At 40.0% G+C, this 26,757-nt stretch overlaps 1 protein-coding gene across 6 annotated transcripts in view; it reads left to right on the top strand.

The window, feature by feature from the left end:
- Positions 1-26,757, top strand: part of TSPAN18 (tetraspanin 18) — a 152,524-nt gene that overhangs the window by 101,312 nt on the left and 24,455 nt on the right. For 2 of the 6 annotated variants that reach the window (XM_077928941.1, XM_028727503.2), the window contains 2 exons: positions 12,572-12,651; positions 22,356-22,433. The exons of 2 other annotated variants lie outside the window; for them this stretch is intronic. The gene's annotated coding sequence lies outside the window, so the exon portion shown is untranslated. The remainder of the gene's footprint in view (positions 1-12,571; positions 12,652-22,355; positions 22,434-26,757) is intronic. 2 more of the 6 variants (XM_028727511.2, XM_028727496.2) reach the window with 1 other exon arrangement.

The following is a 26,757-nucleotide window of genomic DNA, read 5'->3' as shown; positions in this document are numbered from 1 at the left end:
AACATAAGAAAACATGCTAAAAAAGCAGGCACATCTTTAGTAAGTTACAAGCAAGAAAACAAGAACATTGTGACATCTAACTAACTTACATACTCACGGCTAAGACACAGATAGAATAGTTAGAGTCCTTTCAATGATCCGCATTCAGAGGTTTTCGCAATTCTCCATCACAAAGGACGAAAGGACGACTACTTAGTTGGAACATCAGCAGCCGGGCGATTTGCGGATTGCAGAGCGCACTTTCTCAGCCATTCCCAAGATCTTTTATCCCCGATTTGCACGTGGCATCAGAACCCCCAAAACCAATCATAACTCTTGATTATTTTTAAATTCTCCAATGACCGGCTTGCGGGCTAATCAATCTAACTTCTGGCAGCTGGACCCATTAAGAACCCAGAGCCTAAATCAAAGGAGTTTCCTCCCTTTCCGTGGAGCTTATGCAGATGCACATTCCCAGGCAATCAAGGACAGATAACATCACTGAGGGAATGCACATAACTTCGGACCCAGGTGTCAAACCTTTCATTAAATCAGGGGTTTCCTTTCCCATAATAAACCTTTCACACCCTGGGTGCCTGTTAGTCTGGGGTTAAAGGGACAAAACCCATTTCCCATGGTTCTTGTGGCTTGTTGGTTACCCACAAGGCCTCACTCTCGTTGCTTGACCAACAGCTTCTAAACAAACACTAACTTTACTACAGGCACTTTTTCTAATGTCTCCGGCAAAAGGTTGGACAGCAACTAAACACTGTCCACATGTAACAGAATTCCACAATGGCTTCTGCCCTATTGCCTGCACTCTGCTATTGCTAGTGTGGCTCCCTAGGTTTGTTCTAAGATTTTTCTGTCAGCATGCCTCTTCCTCCTGTAGCCTCCATGAATATCTCCTTCCACCCGTGTCTGACAGCTTCCCTATATGCGTGCTGTCTTGGTCCTCCTCCTAGGCTCTAGCTGCAATAAGAGACTCCTGAGCACAAACTCTGATCTGTATTGACTCTGGCATTTTTGACAGATTGGAAAGGATTCCCCTAGTGGTGGACTCCCCTTTTTGTGTAAGGATTACACAGGAAAGAATTGCAGTGGGCTGTCACCTTGACTGGCTAGCTAGCTGGGTGTTCTAAGCCCTGCTGACAGGAACCCCGCTCTCCAGCATAGTGCAGAAAAGGGCTTTAGATTTCTTTTCCCGAGATCCAGGGGATACTGAACTAAACAAAACCTTGTGAGTTATCCTTGGAAAATACTCGGCATATATACAATTTATTATTATTTTTTGCTAAAAGACAAAAAAAGAGAAGGCCATATAACTTTCCTTTATGTCCAACTTACGCTTTTTTAAAACCAACAAGCTCGCCATGAACTGGAAACTAGCATACGTGACCCATGGAAATATATGGTTCCTGAATTTGAGGCATAGCTTAAGCATTAGCCTCTGGTCAGTAAAAGGAAATTCTTATGTTCTGCTTGATTGACTGTAACTAAATGATGTTATGGTCCTTCATAAGCAGAAGCAGTTTTCTGACTGACTATTGTTAGGTGGGGGGGAAAGGGTCATAGTGAATCTGTACTGACGCATATCTCTTTGTGTGTTGAGCTAATGCAAGATGAGCACTGTTAATTTCATTTAAAAGAAAATTTCTGCTTGGTGTTAAGAAAAATACAGTGAAAGCATGATAACTTTGCTTTTATTTGCATTTAGCAGTGTTGTGTCTGAATAACTATGCTTGAACTCAACCTATCATTTCAAAACTTCAGCAAATTATCTACAATGGCCTTTGGGGGGGGAGGGGAGGTAAGGAGGTGTAAAAAAGTGTCCCCCCCTTAATTAACACAACAGTTCACTGACTGACCAAGCAATGAAATGGCTGTGTTGTGGACGTCTTTAAATTTTTCAGCTCATGGTTTTCATATCTTACTGACTTTCCAAAGCACTGCTAAATAGGAATCTTGGATTGAAAATGTCATGTTTGCTAAGGTAACAGGGGCGGCTAATCTTTGCTTCTTCATATGTCATGGGACGTCTGCCCCATTGCACATGTGTCAGTGGTCCTGTGATGCAGACAGTTCATCTGCAGGGCCACAAATTAGCCACCCTTGTCATAAAAATTCTGCTAGATAACTCAGTGTTATGACAACATGGTGTTCTTTTCAGGTCATACTCAAAAGTATCTAGTAACTTTGAGCTTCCCTTAGGCATCTTGGTTGGTCATCGTGAGAATTCTGGACTAGATGGTCCTTTGGTCTGCTATTTCAGGGCTCTTCTGATAATTTTATTTTCTTAGGTCTTGAAATATGTGAAAAATATGTGTGTGAGTAGACTAAATTGATATAGGTATATCTACACTTGAATATTTCAGTGTGGTCTACCATTATAAACATGCATGCAGAATCTTGGGGTGGGGTGGGGTGTGAGATTAAGGTGGGACCTGGAGTGAGGAATTTGACAAGTGGGGAAACCATAAGCATAACTTTAGTCCTGATTGGTCCACTCCAAAGCAGATTTTCAGATAAAAAGGATCATTGGGTTACTATTGCATTAATTTCCATGTGGTGTATCATTTGGGCTTTGCTCTGCTTTATTACAGAGGATTAACATTTTTCCTCCATGAAGAATATATGTGTGTTGTCCCCAGCCCTTGCAATAACTGGACATAGGTGTTGTAATGCATAACTCAAAGTTGAGGTGAGGACGCATCCACTATGTTGGCGGAGTCCGTTTATTGGAAGCATTTAAATATCAGCATTGAATTGTGTTCTGCAGGAGAAGGTACTGCATAACTGAAACAGCCACGTGGGCTTTTCTGTAACAGATTGATGCAGTTGCATGTAATGATAACTATCAAGTGATGAAAATCACTTTGGTAGTCCCAAGGAGAGCCACACCACTAGATAACCTGTTTATTTTACCCCCTTGAGCCCAGAATGATTTAGGGTCCAGTTTTCCTAATAAACGCCAGCCCTCAAAAATATTACTAGAATTATATTCAAGAGCTCTGTGCCACATTTGGCAAAGAGTTTTCAACATCATAAGATTTCCTCAAAATAATACCTATATCTCATGCAGAGAACAACAGTGCTTTTGTCCTCTTCCCCGAGGCGTTGGAATTACTTTCTCAACTTACACCAGTTTGCAAGCCTGCTCAGCTCCAGAATTGCAAGAGCTTCATGGAAATTCTCTGTTTGTGATGGAATAAGAAAGCACAGAGATGGAGGGGGGAGGCGGGGAGTGAAACCGAGAAGCAGACTTTGTGCTAATAAGTGACCCCTGGCTAGAAGCTGTCTGTTAATGCTCTTAAATGAACTACTGCTGTGGAACTCAAGGCTGGAGCCAGAAGCCTAATAAAAGGTACATTATTACTGCTGTTCAGATAAAACCAGATAATTTTGCTGCTCTAAATTCAAAGATTTAATGGTTTGTTAATAAAATCTGATTTGGGAACACAACAGCCTATCAACTGGGAAGGTTGTATAATGGCATTAATAAAGCTAATGGAAGTTGTTGCCGTAATCTTGTTTATTTCCCCGTTTGTTAATTGAAAAATAACTTACTTTTTATATGTGATGGAGAAAGTGCTGTTTATTTTTATGCCATTCTGTATTTCCATGCATGTACATGGATTAAGAGCTATGTCAATATGGGCTGATGCAGAGATCAATAAGGTATGATGCAGGGTATATATTGGTGTGATGCTGGCATTCCACTCCCTAAATAAAAAAATTGGAGATAAGTTGTATTAATTTTGAAGTAAGTTCTGAGTACATTTCAGATTGTAGGCCTCAACTTGGCAAAGCTGAGCGCCTCTCAGTAAGAGATTGATTTCAATGCAGGTGGGATGAAATAGGTCACAGAGACTTATAAAGTACTGACTGTTTAACCTTGAGGATGCAAACATATCATCTATTCGTCCATCAGTATCCACACATAATGGCCATTGACATTAATTATAGACAGCTGTGCATGTAACTCCTCTTAACCCTAATTAGAGTAAATGGGAGAGATGCAATGGATGCTAATGGTACAAGAGACAGCCAAGTTTTCACTTTCGAGTTCAAAGAGCCAGTGGCTCCTCTTAATCGCCTCTGACACCCCGTAATCACATAATCACCCACTGCACATGCACTCTTGACTCCAGTTTGTTCTGTTGCAAATGCATGAAGTGGTGTTATTTTGGGAAACAAAGAGCATACAACGTTTTATACGTGATTTCAGTTGCCCTTATTAATGTCATTTTGTCGTCTTTACTGCTTGTTAGATTGCATGCTGTACTCTTGAATCAGAACCAGTTAAGAAATCATTAGCTACACGTTTGCTGCTGCTTAATTTCCCCCCAGTGTTTTATTTGAACAGTAGATGAAGCAATGCACCCTTTATTGACCTTTTATTAATACTGTCAGACTCATATGTACGCACTGAGAGCATCCACTTTGCCCCAAAGATTGAGAAGGACCCCAATTAAAATCCACAGTGCCTGCAAAATGTACATGGTGTCGGTTTAATCTAGCTACTATTAGCACATAATTTTATAGTAATATTCTTACTATGAACAACACTTTGTGAGTCAATTTATTTCAGAAGTATTCCTGCACAAGTTTTTGAAGAATGCATATGCAGCTTAACACTATTGTCACTTGTCATTGCAATTTTGCCCTGTATTATGCAGGAACAAATATTTCTATCATTATTCTATTAAATAATAATAATAATAATAATAATAATAATAATAATAATAATAATAATAAATTCATTTAGACACCACCCAACTGATTGGGTTGCCCCAGCTACTCTGGGCGGCTTGTAACAAATCAAAATATCAAACAGAGTAAAACATCAAATATTAAAAACTTCCCTATACAGTGGTACCTCGGGTTAAGTACTTAATTCGTTCTGGAGGTCCATTCTTAACCTGAAACTGTTCTTAACCTGAAGCACCACTTTAGCTAATGGGGCCTCCTGCTGCTGCCGCGCCGCCAGAGCACAATTTCTGTTCTCATCCTGAAGCAAAATTCTTAACCCGAGGCACTATTTCTGGGTTAGCGGAGTCTGTAACCTGAAGCGCATTTAACCTGAAGCGTATGTAACCTGAGGTACCACTGTACAGGGCTGTCTTTAGATGTCTTCTAAATGTCAAATATTATTTCCTTGACATCTGCAAGACATGGTACCGCAAGATTAGGTAGGGTTTTTGCTTTCCCCTTTCCTGCTACCTATATTGCTATGTGTATTTCCAGGCTAATTGAAAACTGAACTAGATAAATATTTTAGCTGGTACTCGTAGATACAGAAATAACTATAGACCAGCGTTTCAAATGCATTAGTCCTTCTCATAATCTATTTGCAGTTCAAGACTGCTGAATTAATGACTTGGGCACTGTCCACCTGCTGATTCTCCCTGTAGACCACTGGCATCAGTTGGTTAGTCTGATAGTGCCTATGTTTAAAAATCCAGTGATTCGGTAATTTTCTTGTTTTGTTTGACTTTATACACAGTGCAAGGCCTACTTCAGTTGTCAGTTTGATTCATGAAAAGAGCTGGTGTACCTTGTGAGCTGTGGGTTCAACTTTCTTGCACGTTCTCTATGCTGAAAATGTTATTGTTCCAATCCTTTCACTGAAAGAGCAAAGTGTTTTTTTGTGTTTGTAACATGATTAATTTGCTCTTCTTGAAACCCTTTTGAAATTTTAAAAAAAGCACTTGATTAACTGAAATGAAAAGAAAAGAAAAGCAGTGTTTATCTCAATCTGTTGTGTTAGCTTGTGCAGAACTGAGGTGGCTGGTGTGTTGTCCCTGAGACTACGAGCAATTCTTTTGTCTTTGCTTTTGATCTGAGAGGCAAAACGATGTGTGTCCCAATGTTATGTTTGTGTGTCTTTCCATTGTGCATGAACTAATTGAGGGGAAAGAACTAACCTGATTTATTTAATTTATTTAATGCACTTAAGCTTTCATATTGGGAGAAAGCTGTGTTTCTGAAAGGAGGCACAAACCAAGCAATATCAGGCTGTAATACGTGCTGTCTAGATCTCTGAGTGATCAGTGCAAGAGCACCACCAGCTTGCATTACACTGGCAAGTTATGTTTAGTGTCGTTCAACTGGGACTGGGAGGTGGAAAATTCCCTCTTAAACTCCTGAGCAGTCCCCAAAAGCCTTTCGAGTCCTTCATAGGACTCAGTTTTATTTAAAAACCCTCAGTTTTCTGCCATCGTCACCACTTATTTTAATACATCACTGGGGACACTAGCATTCCACATATGAAAGGAAACCAAAAGAGCCCCGGTAATGTTTTGGAGCAGAACTGTAGTAGCACATGACCAAAGCAACCATTGCTGAGTGGTGCATAAAAAGACCAAAGGCATAGATTATAATTATAATGAAATATTGAAATGGATTTAAAGAAATCAGAATTGGCAAATGCTAAAAATTCACTTCTGCCATTTGCATCTGGTAATTTTGTCCCAGGATATCTATGCATGAGTATTAAAGGATGATGGGATGGCCATCTATAGATTACTTGTTTGATTCAGCAAACAGAAGTAACATGGGAGTGCCATTGGGTTTGTAGCCAAAAGTGTGGAAATACCCATAGAAGCAAGTTAATGAATGATCAGAATATTACCCAGGCTGTGCTCAACCACAGTCCCAATGCTATTTGGATCTATTAAAATACATATCCACGCACATGAAAACTGTTATGTGGCTTTGACACATTTTTTTAAAAAAGTTCATGAGAATCATCTCTCAATCTAGCACTTCTGGTTTCCAACTCAGAAAGAAATTGTAAGCTGTAAATTTTAAATGTATTCTTGTTATGGTACTGGGAATGTGAAATGCCCTCTTGGGCAGATATTGTCAGCTCCTCTGAGGTTAAGTCTTCCTTGCCCCAGGCAAATGTCCTTACTCTGGGGGAGAAACGCCACAGCTAGGCTTTAAAATATTTCAAACAGGAAACTGTCTTAGGTTCCAAAGTGATCAATCTTCAGAATTATGCCAGTCTGGTTTAATAAACCTAAGTCTTTTCATTCTTCAAGCTATGAGAATTCCTCCGGGTTAAAGTACTAATAAAACATGCAAAGCGTTTTGAAGAGTTTAACTTTTAATTTTAAAAAGTGCTTTACAAGTGAAGATCTTACATATCTTCCTTCTCTGAGTGACAAGAAGATAGTTTCATTGCTGTCTAACTTCTACTTAGTGTAGACCCATGGAATCCAATGGACCTACATTAGCAACATCTATTAATTTCAATGGACCTAGTCTGAGTAGAACTAGCAGTAGATACAACCTACCGTTTTTAAAACACAGTAATGGCCTCTATAGCTCTTTCCAAACATTACTCACCTGATGAGGGAAAGTGTGTTGGATGGGACCTTGGAGAGACATTTAGCCCTGCTCCAACTACTACTAACAGTAGTAGAACTACCTGCTCCAACTACTCTCAACATTGTTGAGAACACTGTGTGAACCAGGGTGGACCTCTGGGCAATTTAAGACCCCAATTGCCAAGCATTTTAAATTGGACTTGGAGCCAACAAACATAGATGGTAAGTTCAGTAGTGAACCGTATTTTAAATCTGATGGTGGTTGAGTTGGTATGGGCTTCACTGAGGTATTAGTTGATACAATTAATGTCCATAAACTATAGCACTGAAAGGGTTGGATCCAGACTTACTTAAGCCCCATTTATTTCAGTGGGACTAAAGCATGTCTACTAACTTAATATGGTACCTCTGCCATATTAATATTTGCAGCCTCTGTGTTTTTAAAATGTCAGTAAATAATCAATAACAAAGTAATCAGATTTTTAAAGAAACATAGCTTTGGGGGCTCAACCGTACCTTATAAATTGTGATATGGGCTTTAAAGCAGAGATTATGGTTTCCTCCCAGAACAAAACATGAAGGGTCTTTTCATGTTGCTGTTTGAATTCCCCAAAGAGGCTACATGAATTGATGCAGTGCACAGAATATAGTGTTGCAACGTAGAATTAATGACTGCACTGCTAAAAGTAGGAAGCAAAAGGGATGGCCTGAATCAGCAAGTAAGTCAAGAGAGTTTGTAACATTTGAGATCCCAAACTTGGGGTTGATGGAGAAATAGGAAAAAAACACCCTCATGACCAAGCTTTTGTAACTAAGCAAAGCATCAGTGAAGAGCACGCTCCACTTTCGCCAGCTGCGATGCTCCCCTTAGAAACATTGCATCTCTTCATTCTTCAGTGCACTTGGGGCTCATCAAACTGACAGAGGGAAAATTGACTTTGTCACCTACACATGTTCAGCTGCAGTGAGTAAAAGCACTTAGAAGCTGAAATGGTCAAAGTGCAGCCTGCAGGTGACATGTGCCCCAGTTTTACAATACAGCTCAGCTAAAATGGGTGATTGGTTATAAATTGTGTACATTAGGAATTTTGAAAAATTATAGTAATCGATGGTTGTGAAAAATCCACAGTGCACAGCCTTTCATTCCTGTGATTTCTTATGTTTTGCCATTTATAGTAGCAACTCCTTTTGTTACCACTATTTCTAAGACTGTGGTGACGTCAAAATGTGTAATAAAGATGTTGCTATATGACATGACACATATAGGACACACATACATATGTGTATGTTTGTGTAGTGGGCCAATTTGACTCAAAGCACTTTGGACATGACACATATTTTTTTTAATCCAAACCAGAAGCTTGCTTCAGAAAATCTGAGCTATTATATATCTCTGGATTGATTTACATGGGGGAATGAATAAAAGAGCTGTGCAATTATTTTAAAAATATATAAAACCACTTTGATAGAATTTGATGAAATTTCAGTGCATACTTGAAATGAAGCCTTGCAAATTTCAGACCAGTGTGTGTGCAAATAACTCTTTATAAAGTTTTTGAGGATGGGAAATTGCATTTGCTTATTCCCAGCCACACTGTGTTTTGGGGAGAATTTGTATGAAAATAATATCCATCATAGAGAAGTCTCCAAGTAACCTGCTCCATTTCAAGATGATAGGTGCAGAGGCTAGTTACAATGAATGAAAAACAGTGGAGGCTTTGCTTTTGTTTTTTGGTAAGTTCACAGCTGCTGCTTAGTTCCAAAAGCAATGAGGTTGGATGTAGAAAAGGAGAGCCCTGGTAAAGTTGTTTCCTACTTGAACAGAGTTGCCCACAAAATTACACTAAACTCCTCCTCTTCTTCCTTGTCAGTCATTTTCCTTTTGAAGGGGAAATGCAACAATATCTTTGTTGTGATTGAAGAAGAAATTCTTCCTTGACTTAAACAGGTGTAGAGTCAATAAATGATACAAGATTAAACAAATGACAACTGGTCTGATGGTCATTCCAAAAGCTTCAGAACGGGAGAATAGTTAGGTATTTCTCTCCCCTTTTCCTGTACAGCTCCAATATTCCTCCAATTTTTCCAGAGGGTAATCCTCTCTGAACAGTCAGGCTTTGTCATATAGAGTTGCAGTGGGAGAGGGGAGATGAAGCAAGATCTCTCTTGTACCAGCTGAGCTCCAAGTGGAGAAAGATTCCTCTGCCCAACTTCAGACAGTCCCTCCCCACTGTAGCCCCCACTGAAGAGGGGTAAAGCCTGAAGGAGGTTTTTTGGGGAGGTTCAGGGGCTTCAGTGAGAAGAGACGAGAAATTTGTTTTTACAAACCACTCTGCATGTTTAAGAGACGCGGATGGCGCTGTGGGTTAAACCACAGAGCCTAGGGCTTGCTGATCAGAAGGTCGGCAGTTCAAATCCCTGTGACGGGGTGAGCTCCTGTTGCCCGGTCCCTGCTCCTGCCAACCTAGCAGTTCGAAAGCACGTCAAAGTGCAAGTAGATAAATAGGTACCGCTCCAGTGGGAAGGTAAACAGCGTTTCCGGTCCCTTTACCCTTTACCTTTTACTGCATGCTTATATGTTGCAAGTTCAAACAAGATTCTGTCAAGAAACAAATAGTACATAACAGATAACTTTCTCAACTAAATGCAATGATTGTTCTGACACTGCTGTGATAGGCTATGTGCACATTAGTGGCTTAGAACAAAGTGAGGTTGTGTCCCCCCCCCCACTTTCACTTTCACTTGCTGTACACACTAGAGAGGGGGCTTTGGTGTCTTTGCCTGATGTGCAGTACCTACTTTGTTTCCCTGTACATGCAAAAATATCCTCTTGCCTATTCATGGAAGCTGTTATCTGCGCAGGCGCAACGGCTGTCTGAACTGTATGCATAACTGCAGCTTACGTTTGCACATCAGATGGAAGCCAGTTAGAGGGGGAACACATCACACAGGATACAGGATACATATGTGTTCTGGTGAATGTCCTGTGCACTCAACTTCAAACAGCTGCAGTGGAGCCAGAGTAAATGGTGATGTGTACACAGACACAGACCCGCACCAGAACTATTCTAAAGGAACATGTCTCTATGGGAAGACTTGTAAGGATTGGATCACTATCCTTACAGGAACGGAATCCAACAAGATGGTGGCAGGGAAACAGATTGTTCTTCCTTCGTTTTGCAGGGCTGACTGCGCCCCTCTGAGTAAAGAAGAGTTAAGGTGCATTCAAACAATTAACCATATTGGCAAATTAAAGAGTTCATTTTTAAGCTCAAATAAAGAAATATCCTATCAGGATAGACTTTTGTCCCAAGTCAAAAGGCACATGCAAGCAGCCAATTGAACTTTAATTCTTGCTGAGCAAAGAATGTTTTCCTTTTGCAGACACTAATTGTCCCCCAGTCTTGCCAGAGATTTTTCAAGAGTGAACTGCTCCATCAACAAAATTTAGGCTTCTGCCAATGATTCTAGAGGGAGTATTGTCTCGTGGATGCAAGATGACACTGACCTATTGCATTTCATCACATAAGTTACATGGCAGTCATGTGACAGTGTGGAGCAGAGGGAAACTAATGCCAGCACTCATGGGAAGAGGGTTACGTGTTCATTTACATGTCTTTGTTGTCCATTTTGTATGACTTTATGAAAATCCATAAAACACATTCAGAAATGAAAAGAAACCCAGACCAATGCCAGCGCTCTTCCATCAGCAAGGATGGAAATCTCTAAGAAGTCAGTAGAGGCACAAGGGCTCTAAAAGTACTCAGGGTTAAATATATATTGACATTTTTAAAAGATTGTGGTGCCGTTGTTCTTTTTAAAAAAGGAGTTTGCAGTTGTTCTCTTCAAGAACTATGGACCTGCCACTTAGCCTAACCAAAAAAAGCATTTCTTTTTCTTTTTCTCTCTCTTATGAATAAGAATTCTTTCTCTCTCTCCCCCCCTTCCTTCTCCCTCTCTCAATATATATTTATATATTTCAGATTATGAAAGCAGGACTGTCTTCAGAAGTTAATCAGCAATGCAGATTTCCCTTCTAATTCAGATCTTAATTGTTACATTTAGTGAAAACCAATGAGAACTATTCTTATTTACTCATTTATTTGGCTCCAATATGTAAGAAGTGGGCATCTGCTTCAGACAAAGCCTGAACTGAAAACTGATGTGGATTTTTTAAAGAGCAATTTGGGCTTTGTGTGACGTGAAACAGAGCTGGTTCAGAGTTAACTGTACTGCTCCCAGAACCTCAGATCTGCCTTGGAGAGTCAGAAAATGTAGATAAGCAGTCTCTGAGTGCAAAATAATTTCCTTACTTTTGTTATTTTTAATGGCTTTTATATCTTATGGTGACTGTTTCAGGGTTTTGGCTATTTCTGTGGAGTTCCATGATGGATTTTTTTTTGGGGGGGAGTGGATTTTGTGGAAAAGAAAAACACTGTTCTAATAAATGGGCTGAGAATCCTCTTCATGAGAGTTGAAACTATCACCACTCATTTTAAAAAAAGAGATACACCTAGCAAGTTGGGTTATAGCAGTGATCTCCTTACAAGGCCTCCAGAAATCTTGAAAGTGTGAAACAGAATCCTAGAAAAACAATGTCTGAGCATTTGAAGGTATATACAGTTTGTTCTCTTTAAGTAGTGCCACTCTGTTGCTGAAAATGCATTACGAAGACCAAACAGAGCAGATGGCTCTTTGAGCCCTGAGGACTAAGCTTTGCAGAGGGATAATAACAAAGGGAGCCCTATGTTCATTTTGACACTCACCACTGGATTTATGGAGGTCTAGTCTAGAGCTTTGTCATTCCACTTCATAAATGTGGTCAAGGCTCTTGTGGGAACAACTTAATTAGACCTTTTTCATTGCCTAATTCCTAGAAGCACAGAACTATGCTCAACTGGGCTTGATGGTAACAAGAATCCCCATTGATTTTGTGCTCCAAAAAGTGGAGACGAATTTGTTACCATGGTATTCTAAGATGCCTCCAAAATCCACAGCCCCTGTCAGCTGAATGGGCTCCCAGCAGCACATCCGAATTGCCATTGTGCAAGCAACAAAACAATGATCACAGATTTTCCCGCAAGTACTATAATCAATAGGAACATCCCTTGCCTTTTAATATGCACTGAACAACTTCATTTGTAAGCTTATTACAACTTCAGTGAGAGACGCTGTTAGACTGATCATTAGGTGTCTGTGAAAATAACAGAAGAAACTAGGATACGTTCCAAAATAAGCTCTCTCTCTTTTAATTTCAGGACCATTAAAAAAAATTACTTTTAAAGAACATTCGTACTTATTTTACTGCTGCAGTTGATGTGGAAGTACCTGGAACAAGGTAAAAACTGAGATTCAAAATTAGGAAAAGCAGGATGTGTGCATGCAGAAAATGGCATGTTCTAAAAGCATCAAATTAGATTGATTAAGACTAATAATAATAATTTATTATTTATACCCCGCCCATCTGGCTGGGTTTCCCCAGCCACTCTGGGCGGCTCCCAACAGAATTTTAAAAACACGATAAAACATCAAACATTAAAAACTTCCCTAAACAGAGCTGCCTTCAGATCTCTTTTAAAAGTCAGATAGTTGTTTATTTCCTTGATGGGAGGGCGTTCCACAGGGTGGGTGCCACTACCAAGAAGGCCTTCTGCCTGGTTCCCTGTAACCCTGCTTCTCACAGTGAGCTGTCAACTTTCCCCTTTTCTTGCGAGGAATCCTATTCAGAATAAGGGAATTTCCCTTTAAAAAAAGGAAACGTTGACAGCTATGCCGCCAGAAGACCCTTGGAGGAGGACCTCAGCTGAATGATGGGGGTGGAGATGCACAAAGGGCATATATGCTGAGTTTGCCTCCCCCCCCCCCCCCGTTATCTAAATAGGTAGCTGGAAAAAAAATTCCTTTCAGAAATCAATTTGGGGTAATGGGAGTATGCAAGAACTCCTACACAGTGATGACATCTAGATAAACGGGACTTGTCTAGTAACTTCCATTTTCTTTTTTACTGAAAATTTCTAAAATAGCTCTGAACTTCAGTCCTGGTTATCAGGGTATTTCCCACATTGGCTAGAGCTGGGAATATCTGCAGTAAATCCTGCTGCTGGAAGTTATACCCTTCTAATTCATACCAGCTGACTAGAATCAATTTCAGTTGACTTTTTAAGACCTCAGTCACCTCCTTTTCATTGTGGAGAAGGTTAAGAGGCCTGTTTACATTGACATTGATTCTTCCATGCTTGGATGTAAACAACCATAATTGTGTCTCCCATTTTGTTAAGATACTATTGATCACTTTCTGTATTGTTTGTGACCAGTCCCTCATGATTCAAAGGGTTATTTGTAAATCTATCACCCTTTTTATATTCATAGTAAAAATAAAGAACCACCTTGTTATGAATCCTTTCTCGAGCATTTGGCAATGAGTAATTTATTTGAGTGTGTACTTTGAATCATTTCCAAACGTAAGCTCCGTAGACATGTATGCATTAAGTTCTCTTCAGTTCCTTGGGACTTATGTCTGTGTAATTAAGTGCAGGATATCAGCCTTGAAGCACAAACTGTATCTATTCCTTCTTTCCCCAGTGCTATATACTCTCTCATCTAATTTTAGATTGCACACTCCACTTCATAAATGCAGTCAAGGCAGTTGCAAAATCAGCTTAATGAGCCACCCCGTTTTATTCCTTTGATGATAACTTTCTTACCTTCTGTCTGTAAGCTGCAATATGTATACATGCTGGACGCTGATTTTAGCATCCATTAGATGCTAAAATAAATACATAGTTGTTATACTGTTTTTATTACTGTGCAGTTAGTGGTGGGACTGTTTCTAAATAACCATTGCAGTAACACTGTAAATTTGCAATATTACAGCTAATAATATTTATTACAACTGAAATTCTGTCTGTGCCAGTCTTGTTATCCTCCTCATAGTTGCATTTCAGTTAACCTTGCCTCTGAGAGGGTGTTAGCATACCTACTCAGGTACATTTGTGTCTGAACCCGATTCCGCATCCCAATTGCTAATCCTTTAGGAACAACTGATGTTTGATAAATTATTCTGGTATTATGGGAGCCACTTCCCTCTGCTGTCCCCAGCTCTATTCTCACTGGAGGGTGGACTACTATCAGTCCAGAAGAGCTGGTTTAGAAAACTAGTACCTCAGCCCAATTAACAGGAGCTAGTGTGTATCACTTAGAACCAGTGGTCTAGATCAGCAGAAGCTGTGGTCCTCCAGTTGTTGCTGCACTACAGCTCCTATAATCCCTAACCATTTTCCATGCTGGCTGGGGTTGATGGGAATTGGAGTCTAACAACATCTGGAGAGTCACAGGTTCCTCATCCATGGTCTCGGTATTTGAGTGCCACAATAACTTTTGAAGGAAGGAAAGGCAGAGGAAAAACTTCAGGTCTTAACCAAGAAAAGGGAGTTTATTAGGAAAGGGACAAAAGAAACAGCAATGCTTGGAACTATCAATAAAATCTTCAGCCTACGTCATTGGCTGTTAAACATTCTATGGCCTTTTAAATGTGTCGGGGGGTGTTACTGTTTTCGTGTTGTTATGTTATGCATTTTGTATTTTTATGTTGTTAACTGCCATATGATCTTTGAATGAAGGGTGGCATATAAATTTAATAAATAATAGAAAATTATTACGTTAAGATGACGTGTTATAGCTACTGAAATTATTTGGGATAAGCTCCAGGCCTTAACACACAGTCCTGGCCATTCTAGTCCCCTTCTTCATTAGCTGCCTAGAATGAAAAGACAGAGAATCCTTTTATAAATACTTGATGCACGGAGAATATTATTTTTGTTTTCTTTTAAAGACTTAAAAGTGTATTAGCTCACCCATTAACAAACCCAATACTAAAGTACTGTCTCCATCTCTCTTGGCAATCTCTACTGCTTTTTGGATAATAATTGCAAATGCATATAAATCTGCTTAATTTTTAAGTGTCCCGTCATTACTAATTTACTTGGCATCCACCATAGTGATGCCAATTTCAGAAAACATTTATTGATTTTTATATGCAATGCACTCAGTGTTTTTGTTGGTGGCCCAGGTTGTGTCCTACTCCAGTCCAAAAAGTCTTTGTGCAGTTAGAATCTTGCATTTCCTCTTTCATTATATTTATTATTATTATAGTCATAAGAATTGGCTGGGTCCAAGAAATCCCCATCTCCCCACCCCCACCCCAGTCTTCTGCAGCTATGTTGATGTTAATGGAAAAACATCGTTGGAAAGGGTAACTTTAAAAAATCCTGACATCACAAAATGAACTGGGGAATGCTGTTATGAAGTACTTTCCAATAAGCAATACATGGGTTTTTAGAGTAATCTTTAATTATCAGCTTTGACTTCAGGCCTCCAAAAATTCAGAATTAGGATTCAGGCCCTGATTCTCATTAATGAAATAGCATTCTGGCATTTCCAGGAATACATTAGGAACTGTTTGAAGCTGTATGGTAATGTGATATTTCTAGTCAGCATAAAGTGTCTTCCATATAGATACATAACAGATCCCTGGCCTCTGAGTGACAACAAAATCAAAGCCAAGAATGTTTGGTTAGCTTGGCAAGAGTATCACTTTTCATCTTTGGAATTAATTTGAGTTTGGAAAACTGAGCTGCTATTAATAATAATTCTATACATAAAGAAATTAACATCTTCCTATTGGAGAGGGACACTCGGAGCACATTCCAAAGACGGAAGGGGGGGGAAAACTTTTGAGAGTCTTTGGCTTTCCCACATTTTGTTTGGCAATTCTTCTGGGTTGCAAAAACTGCTTTTTGCAATTCCAACTCGCAACCTCACAAATGACTCCAAGGAATGTTCAGCATATTAAGAGCAGAACTCATCAGTTACTAGTTAGCGTACAAAATTTCCCTGTGGAGTGCTGATGTTGTTGCCAAGGCAGCTAAACATATGAGGATAACTTTGTATTGATTTGTTCTAGTTGTATAAATGCTAATAGTCTCATGCTAACTGTAGAGACACAGTGATGCCTTGTATTTTTTCTGGTTAAGGGGAGGATAATAGTGTCCCCCGTTTCCGCAGAGGTTTTTGGTTTTTTTTTATAAAATGACAAAGATGTTGGACTCTAATGCTATATCAGTTTATATAAACATAAGAAGATTCTGCCACATCAGTCCAGCGTTCCAAGCCCAATTACTTGTTTCCAGTAGTGGGCCTCTAGATTTCTGGGAAGTCTAGAAGTGGCACTGGAACATGAAGGCCATTGCTGTCCCAACGTTTGTCTCCAGACTCTGGTATTCCATCTCATAAACCATATGAGGAACAGCTAATGCCTTTTTGTGTTCCATGTTTTATAAGCGATAATGTGATGGTAATGTTCTGAATAAGAGCATGAAAGCTAAATGGAAGACTTGGGTGTTTTTTAAAAGTGTGTTGTAATGGGTAACCCATTATAATTTAATTGGAATTGTTTGCATAGATGCAATTGTTTTCATATATAACCTTTTTATATATGAAACTCTTTTGTATATGGTTTGTTATTGTCTAGTGAAATCACTGAGAGGTTTCATAGGAAGCGATTCATAAATTAAACAAACAAACAAATAAATAATGGGCATTTCAGGCAGATAAATTTGTGGCTCTGTAGCTTGTTTTTTCACTTTAAAACAATTTCTTCTCTCTTTCAGAGTCTGTATGTTCTGTAACATATCAGATATCTCATTAAAATATTGAAACAAGTGCTTTGTGGAATGCAAGGTTACTGCAGTAACTGACCAGTTGAAAGTTGGGGAAGACTGTTGCCTGCTTTGAACAGACATCAGAAGTTGCATCCAACATTAGTCCTACTCAGAGGTGACCCGTTGAAATCAATTAACATGCCCAACATAGTTTCAATGTGTCTGAGTAGGGCTTAGTTGGACTTTTCATACCAAGTGTGCCGCAAGAGTACTTTGACATGAAACCCGCTAACTAGGCTTTGGGAAAGAGGTGAGAGGACTCTAGGACCTTCTCAGAGCCCTCACGCCTTCTTCTCAAAGCCCAATGCCTTACTTACCCAACTTTGGGAAGGCAGTGTGAGGGCTGGGGGAGGGGTGTAAAAAGCCACCAAAAAGCCCTTGAGTGCTGCAGTCTTTCCTTTGGGACTCTGCCTTTTCTAATGAAAGAAGCAAAACAAGAACCTTCTGAAGTTAAAATATGCTGGGCAGATCCAGGAGGGAAGAACTGGAGAGAGCTAATTTTGCTTAGAACCATGTGCAAAGCTGGTGGGTTGTTTAATATTAACAAGGAGCTGGTGGAGTTAGTATTTTAAGGTTTCAATGTGCTCCTAGGGACCTTGCAAAGAAAGCTATGCTGAGCAGTTAAACGCAATCAGGCAATGCAATAAGTTCCCTTGGCTTCTACATTACAAGCCAAATAAGTTGTTCCTGGCAAATGGGCCCTCTGTTGCAGGAGCATTAGCATTTTAATGCAACTAAAGAGAAGTTGGATTGACTGTAATTTAGTATATAGATCCCTGACCTTATGCAGTCCCTTCTCCAGTGTTCTTTGGGGACCAACTGCAGTTACACAGTTCACTTTGGAATCTAATTGAATTTACATACAGTAATATAGTCTTGTCACAGCAATTTTGTAGTGTAGTCACTACAAAAGTCCTGCTCAATTACTTTATAGGTGTACAAAAACTACAATTAAAAAGCTACATAACGTGTAGAACTGGCAACCTTCTCAGAGCTCTGGGTTGTATCAATTGGCTCAGTGCGCTTCTTAATACCAGTTGCTGGGAACTGCACATGGGCAGAAGGCCGTCGCACTCATGTTCTCCTTGCAGGCTTCCCACAGACGTATGTTTGGCTACTGTGAGAATCGAATGGTGGACTACAAAGACCATTGGCCTAATCTAGCAGATTCTTCTTATTTTACCCTTCAGAACAGCATAGGAAGCAATGCCTGGAGCAGGGAGAATTCCCAAAAATAACAACCCTGTCCATTCCATTGAAAGAAGCTTTGGATGGATTGGAAAACCTCTGAAAACACCTAGAACCATTCAGGGACATAGTACGCTGCAGGTTCAGGGGAAACTGTCCTTGCCCACAAAGTATAATTTCCCAAATCACCCCAGCTTTTCCTCTCCTCCTCCAAAACAAATCTGCCTTCTAAATTACGTTGGGGTGGGGAGATTCTTTTTCTGAAAGAGTCGCAACATGGCCTGCTTGGTGGCAAGGAAGTGGAGAGCTGTATGCACACCAGTGCTCTAGAGGCTAAGATTTTAAATTATTTGTAAAAGATAATTTGTGTGAGAGCAGGAAACCATCAGTGCAGGCACTGGAAACAAGCTAGGAACAGGAGGCAGCTGTTTGGAATGTAAAAAAGAATCATCACCCTGATCTTTGATTCACCCTGTTTAGCAACTTCACCCCTGAAAGAGATTAAATGAAACTTTGCCTACGTCCTTGCTTAGCAAGGACAAGGCTTTTGATAAGACTTTACATCAGAAAGACACATTTTCAAAGTCAAGGCCAATACCTAGAGCCAAAGAGTCGTCACACAGAAACAGGCAAAATCCTCAGTTCCTTCACACTTGTGTTTGTTAATTCAAATGCACACTTTTTAAAAAAATGCAATTTAAATTGATTGGTATCAGTTGGCTATGATCCAAGTTGCAGGTAGCTATATTGTCAGACATACTGACAACATTTTTAAAAGAGTGAACAAGGGAGTCTGAAGATTGTCTTTGGACTCTTCCAAAGGCATTCATGATAAATAGGTTTTGCAACCCAATGAACTCAGCAAACCAACACCCCTCCCCTGCACCAGGCTGGGAGGCGTGAGGTTGGATTGCGCAGGTATCCACTGGCCAAGTCAGCCTTCTGCCAACCACCGCCAATGGAATAACGTACAGAACAGGCCGGGTCGCTTTGCCAGCTCCAGGGCTGTGAATAGGGAGGTGACAAAGCCCCACCCGTCAGCAGCTGGTGTTTGGATTGCAGGTCAAATATTTATTGTTGTTGTTGTTACCAAATAGCTGTTTCTGTAATTACAAAAGTAGTTTGGGGGATTTAGGTTTAAGGACAGCTTGAGAGAGAGTCTGAAGGAGTAAGAGGAGGTCAAATGCTGGTTTAGAGCCAAGAGAGGGAATGTCACTGGGGTTAATAGTTGTGGGGGAGGCCTGACCACCTTGGCATCTCCTGCAACATCTTGTGTTTCCACTTGAGATTGTAATTAAGGAAAGCAACAGAGTTGACAATTAGGAAAAGTAGTTTGGTTCATTTTCTTGTTCCCCTTAATGACTAAATCATAGTTCTTTGTTTAAAAAGAAGTCAATCCTTTTGGCAAAAGTTTCTCCTCAGCTTGATCCTCAGAGAGAGAGAGTAATTGATCTTGTGCACCATCATCAGATGATTCCTGTCATCTCCTCAGCTGACACAGCACCTGCTGCTTGGTGCAGCACTGAAGTTTCTTCCTCTCAGAAGTGCAGTAAATCCTTCAAAATATTGTGAGCTAAGAGAAAACATGTTTTTCACTCCCACATGCACCTCTGAGTACTGGTAGCGATATAATTATAGGCACTTTCTCTCTCACACACAGCGGGAACAAGAATCCTATCAGTCTCTTTATATCCCTAATAGTAGGTTTATGTGAAGCAGTTACATCTCTGCTGGAAAAAATTAACCTATTTTTTTAAACAGCACCTTTTTCTGTGCTTGTGATGTTGCAGTAAATGAAACTTGATTCAGCCAATTAAACAATGAAACTTAAAGTCTTCAGTTACTGGTATGTAAACAAAAGGAGATTAGTGAGGTGGGCCACTCCTTGTCTGAGAATATCTCCTTAGAATCATAGAATTGGAAGGGATCCCAAGGGTCATCTAGTCCAACCCCCTGCAGTAATCTCAACTAAAGCATCCATGACAGACGGCCTCTTGTGGGAGTATTCCACTGTCGAACAGCTCTTACCATCACAAAGTTCTTCCTGTTGTTCAGTTGGAATCTCCTTTCTTGTAACTTGAAGCCATTAACAAGCCCTAGCAATCCTCAACAAGCCCTACTACAACTGATGGGAGTTGTAGAAGACCAGAGTCAGGACGGGTTTGTTTTTCTATTTTATCTGCATGACTTCCTTCAATGCTGTATCATAAATAGCTTGTACAGTCTGCATTTACCCCTTGAATAGGAAATCTCCTTCTAGGGTTGTTGTTAAAGTTAGTGTCTTTTTAGAGAAGCATTTTACAATATACTTCACGTTGGCTGTTTTGTTGCCACTTTTCTTAACACTGGGTCTGTGTATGCAGAATATTTTATTCTGGAATCCATGGAGACTTGAGTACTACTTTTTCTACACCTGTTGTATTTTTTTGCCTCTGAAAAGTGATTCTTGAGAAACTTCCATAAAGGAAAGCTCTTTGAAGATTCATTCTGCAATACAGTATAGTCATACCTCAGGATAAATGTGCTTCAGGTTGAGTGCTTTCAGGTTACGCTCCGCGGCGACCTGGAAGTAACAGAGCGCGTTACTTCCGGGTTTCGCCACATGCGCAGATGCTCAAAATGACATGCGCATGCGCAGTAGTGGCGAATCGCGACCCGCAGTCGCGGGTTACGCTCTACTCAGGATGCAAACAGGGCTCTGGAACGGATCCTGTTCGCATCCAGAGGTACCACTGTACACCATACTGTGTCCATTTGAAATTGGAGGAAAAGAGATGTAGGTGGTTCTGGCAATGAGGGGTTGTATCCACACTAATAATGTTGGTGGGCATATGCCGAGATCACAATCACACTTCTTCATTTGCTGGGGGCATGTGCAAGGAGGAAAAGGTGTGGAAACCTAATCAAGGGGAGAGTTTAACTACACCCACCTTGGTGGGCAGCAGGATTTAAAACCAGTCTATATTGAAAGCAGCATGTTGAGGATTGAGTATGAATGATTCTGGATTGAGGGAAGCGACATTTTTGTGCTATAGATAGGTATACGGTTTTATAGAAAAGAACAAAACGGGCAGAGAAGTGACTTTTGACATCAATTGTTATTCACGAAGCATCAAAAATGCATTTTAAGAAATTAATTCAACCTAAAACAAGCCAACACAGCCAGTGTTCTTGGAAGGAGGGAGTGTGAACACATAGGAACTGTCATGGCTTTTTATCCAAACATCAATATTCAGTCTCTGTTACCCCTCCCTGCACCCCATCCCACAGAGCAACCTTTCAGATGCTGATATAGGACCCAATCATGGTTTCCTGATAGTTTTAAGCTTATAAAGCATCTAGGACAGAAAAATGTGGATGTTTTCAGACATAATGAGATAGGATCACAAATTGTCTTAATAGATTGTTTGCAGTCAAGCAGTGCAGATTTAGAACAATCACATAGTAAAAAGGTAAATTAATAATAATTGGTATATGATTAGTTTTATGATTATGTCATTAATGGAACCACTCCAAGCAATGCCTAAGTAATTTACGTTTTGCAAATTTAGTTGAAAACTACAGTAAGTATAGTTGGCTAGATGAGACAAACAAAAGTGAAAATGTAATTATTATAAAACATGCATGATTATATGCTTCTCTATTCTTGTATAGCTTCCATTCATTTCTGGTGAATTGTGCTTGTTTTATAGTGTTTGCTACATGTAGAGTTTCTAATATTTAGCATGTTTTACAATTTATTGGCACAGCCCATTTCAGATACATGAAGTTCTCAAGCATTTTAATAGTGTGTTCATAACACAAATTCCTGGTAGACTACAACTTGTATCTGTAAAGCTATTTATGTCTCTTTCAATTTCCGAGTAAATGGGTAGGTTCTTGCGAAATGTCAAAATGTGGCTTGGGATGTATGTCAGAAGGAACGTGAACCAACCCAAAGGTTGATGAGCCGGGTTATGAGGAATAGGATGCTTCAGTGGGTGCTAAAAGCTTTTCATTAGTGCTAATGTACACCAAATTAAGCATGCAATTAGACTAAGTGTATTCATCAGGGTGGTGTGTTTTAATAAATGGTTTATTTAATGTGATTGTGTTTTATTGACTTGTGCATTAATTGAACATTTCTTTCTTATAGGACAAGCTTTGCCAATAAAATATACATGGGACGTATAAAACATTAAAGGTCAAAAGAAACATTCCAAGAGCTGAATAGGTGAGAGTTTTGAATTGCCAAACAGTATTTTCTTATTTCCTCCCCTAACAGTAAGCGAACTGTTTCCCGTTAAGCAAGTATCCCCACAAAAGCCATAATTCCTACAGGAGCATTATGAGGAAAACAGTGTACAGATATGTTGCTTTCCAAGCATTTTGCTGTCATCAACATGTTATCCAGTGGTGGGTTAGAAAGTCCCGTCCCACCCCCCCATGTGGAATTTGTTAATTTTGTTCAAACAAGAATGCTAGTCTCAAAGGGCCATCAGAATTAGCAGCCTGAGAAATGGGGAAGGTCTCATGCTTCTAACACACATCTATCTGGCTTTTACAAACTTGACTTTAATCGTGAAGCAATACCTTCCTAATGTTGTACCATAGACCATTGCTGTGAAGTAGATGAAATACAATTTCCTGCTGAATCAAATGATCAGACTTTTTTTTTATCATGTTATATCTCCTAAGGCCCACTTTAACCTAACGGATATAATGATAAAGAAGGAAAATGTTTTCCATCATACCTTGTGCTGCATTTGCATAGTCTTCATAGGAATGTCACGCTCCTGTGTTGAAAGAGGGAGCCTCTTCATTTCCCCCCTGCTGTAAATTTCTGCAGAATAGAAGTCATAACATTCTTGTATGAAGTTGGGGTGAACAATATCTAAATTGGTCTTTATATTCAGTAGCAGCTCTGGGTAGTGTGGACACAGAGATGAAAACTGCTCTCTGGGACCCTTTCTCCTACATCTAGTGCAGTGTGAACTCAAGGCAGTATCTGGCCCATCAATATCCAGTTTCTCCAAAAAGTTTAAACTGCAGTGGAGAAAATATTTGGAGTATTGCATTCATGACATGTCATAAGCACAACCACAGAGGCCTAGTTAGAATCATGGGAATAGGGTAGGGTGCAAGTGGGTTGAAATTGATTACATTTGGGGATTATGTTTGCAGGATGCTTCTGCAAATAAAATATGTGTGAATTGCCTCCGTCTGTCTCCCTGAAGACCTAATTAACTGCCTGACTTTGGGAGGGACAAGAAAGCATGCTTTGATCCCACTTCAATTGGTGTAAAATCAGTCTAATTCAAATGACCATTGTTACATCAAGCCATAGTCTTCAGTTAATTTCTACTGAAAAACACAACTTTCATTAGTGTCCAGCAACTACAGGTACAGAAAACATAATAGATCCTCAGGGGTTTTTTTTTGTTTTTTTTTGGGGGGGGGGGCTAAAGCAAAGAGCTGTTTTGCTTTGCCTAGGCAAAGGAGTGGTGGTGTAGAGATCACATGAGCCTGGTCATGTGGTGAGAAACATTACCATAGTTCAGGTCCAGCAACTAGACTAGCTGGACCTGAACTATGAATACCAATTTTACCGTTTATGCTCTCCCTAATTAGCTGGAATCAAGCTATGTAAAGCATATTGATGACTTATCTTTATGGGAATTAACTCAGAGATTTAATAACTGATTTGAAAAGTTAAGAGGGGCCTGGGTGTGGGTAAAGGAGAGAGAAAAGAGTACACAGCCCTTGCACATTGTCGGTTTGCACAAATATGAAAACCTCAATACTTATCCCTTGAAACATGTATACATTATTTTGGCATCTTGTCATGGAGAAGACTTCCTATGTCTGCTTCGGTAAATCTATAGGACCTTTGTATCGCTGCTGCTTACTGAACCTTCGCAAAATACCATCGTTGTATGAGGGGAAAATACAGTAGATCATTTTTACCTTTTATTTCATAGCAGTGTAAGGTTTGGCTGCAATCTTTGTTGGCAGAACTGTTCCCTGTGTAAAGCCAGGTGGATCTGAGACCCTCCTGTGGCAGCTTACTGAGAGCCAAAAAGCAGCACCAGCTCTTGAGGGCCTGATGCTTTAGGCAAACTGGAAAACATCCACCTGTCATAGCTCTGTCAGCAAACAGTTTGGATGCCTTAGGCAACTTCCTGGTTTAGTGAATCTCAGTGGTCCTCACAAGTCTGAGTAACACAGTTCCACCTCTGGGAAATATTTAATCTGCTGCAGCAAAAACAACAAAAGAGTTTTGTGGCAACTTAAATTCTAGTTATTGTGGCATAAGCATGGGTCTAAAACCCACTTTATCAGATACAGTCAGATATAATTCATGCATAGCACTCAGTAGCAGCAGAAAGAGCCATATCCCTTTGGTTCTCTTCTTTCCACCAGCTTTCCTTCATGCCAACTGTAACGATGTTCTGCTTCAAACTAAGCTCTCCATCTCCCCAACGTTTCATATTAGGTAGTCCCATAAAGATTATGGTTGATTTCATGATGATGATGATGATGATTTTATTGGCATCAACACAAATCACAAACTTGGATGGCTTTAGAGAGGATTTGACAAATTCATGGAAGATGTTATGAATGGCCACTGGCATGCCTCTGAATACTAGATTGTGCTGTGAAACAACAGCAGGAGAAGACTCTTGGTTTCATGCCCTGCTTGTGGGATTCTAGATGGCAAAATTGCTTAACAGCCATTGCTTGCACAACCACATTCACTGCAGTTTCTGTATACATTATTCAAAACAGCCTTTACCCAACCTTGGTTTCCCAGATGTTGTTGAACCACAGTTCCCATCAGCCCCAGTCAGCATGGCCAATAGTTGGGGATGATGGGAAATATAATCCAGTATCATCTGAGGTAAAGCAATTTTGATGGGGCTGCCTTATTAAAGAATCAATCAATTAATTATTAGTTTAATTAAATCTAAACATATGTACATATTAATTAAAAAGCTACAATGGGTTTTTTGTTTTTGATGAATCAAAACATATTGCAGAATGCATGATCTTGTAAGAGGCTCTCCATCCTGAACATTGGAAATGAGGAATGTCTCTTCACAGTGTCGTAGTGGGTGCCTCTTCAGTCTGTTGGCTTTAACAGTGCATTCCTAAACGTCAACGTTCTCCCACTTTCCCCCTCTCCCCATGGTTCTTGAAAATACTTCCGGCTTCATTCTCTCAACACTTTATTAAAGCTTCTGTTCCTCTAAGTCTGTAATGATGACCCATTCTATTGGGAGTCACAAAGGATGCTCTTGAGGCTTGTGAGAGTGGAGACATACAGCAGCATCTGTCTCCATTCCTTTTCCTTGTCCCTGAAGCCTTCACACACAAGGAGAAAGCTTGTTGGAATAGTTTGCTTTCCATAAAAAACAACCCTTTGTTCTTTTTCCACATGCACTCGAGGTGGATTTCCGTAATGCAGTAATGCGTGCAGTAAGAAAATTCTCTAGTGTAGCAAAGAAGTATCACTGTTTTTCCATACAGCATGCAGAGTCCAACACAATTCGTGGCTCCCTGCCACTTTCTTCCCAGCAAAGACATATTCTTTCTGAAATGGGAAAAGGGTGTTTGTGTTTGTGAGCAGCTGTGGTGCTGTGTTCACCTGTCTGCTTCCAAAATCCCTGGTCTCTCCCTGCTCTGTTTCTTACCCCCCAACCCCCAATGCACGCACACAAACACACAAGGGTCAAGTCTAATTTTCAAACTAGCTGGATGCTGTGCATCAAACAAAATACTCTGTGGAGCTGTAACTGTTTACCTGCGGCTTCCTCCACCTACCCATCACTCTGCTTCTTCCCATGCAGTGAGCACTTCTGCCTGCCAAAGGTTTCGTCAAGAAGCATAACTAAAGCAGATCAGTTACCATGGTCACACTGGGAAGAGCTGTGGTGCTGATATACAGCAGCTCCAAATTCTTTGGATTAGGAAAAATAACGAGAGTGAAAGGAAAGGATTTATCACTCAGCCTGTGAAAAATTCTCTGCAACCTCTTAGACAATTTGTGTATTTGCTTTTAGCAGGATCGGATGCTATCACAGCATGCAAAATTTTGGAGTTACAAAGAGCTGGAGTGCCTGAGAGCCACTTTTCCAGCTTTGGGCATTCTTTACCAAGCCCAATGGACACTTGTTTTTTGTTTTGTTTATAAATTGATCTCCCACCTTTCCAAATCTTCCAACAAAACAAAAGCAAAAAGTAGCTTTAAATAACAACCTGTTAACTAAAAAGACATAACGCTGAAGACGAGGAACACTACAAAACCACATGGAAGGGACAAGCTTTGTTTTTTTAAAAAAATAACAACAAGAATTGTAAAGTTTTGAACCTTATTTGGGTGTTTTATCAGTTATCTTGGGATAATTGCAGTAAAGACCCCTTTTCTTGCTGTAGAGGTTCTCATTTCACATGAAAAAGAGTTTCCCTAGCTGCAAATGTGTGCTTTAGAGTACCGTTCTATCCCACCTAATTTTCCATAGAAAGTAAGAATGGCTAACAAATTGGAAGCAAAACAA

Source organism: Podarcis muralis, chromosome 1, assembly GCF_964188315.1.
Source record: "Podarcis muralis chromosome 1, rPodMur119.hap1.1, whole genome shotgun sequence".
Taxonomy (NCBI): Eukaryota; Metazoa; Chordata; class Lepidosauria; order Squamata; family Lacertidae; genus Podarcis; species Podarcis muralis.
Note: the sequence above shows the minus strand (reverse complement) of the source record. Positions and strands in the feature narration are given on the sequence as shown.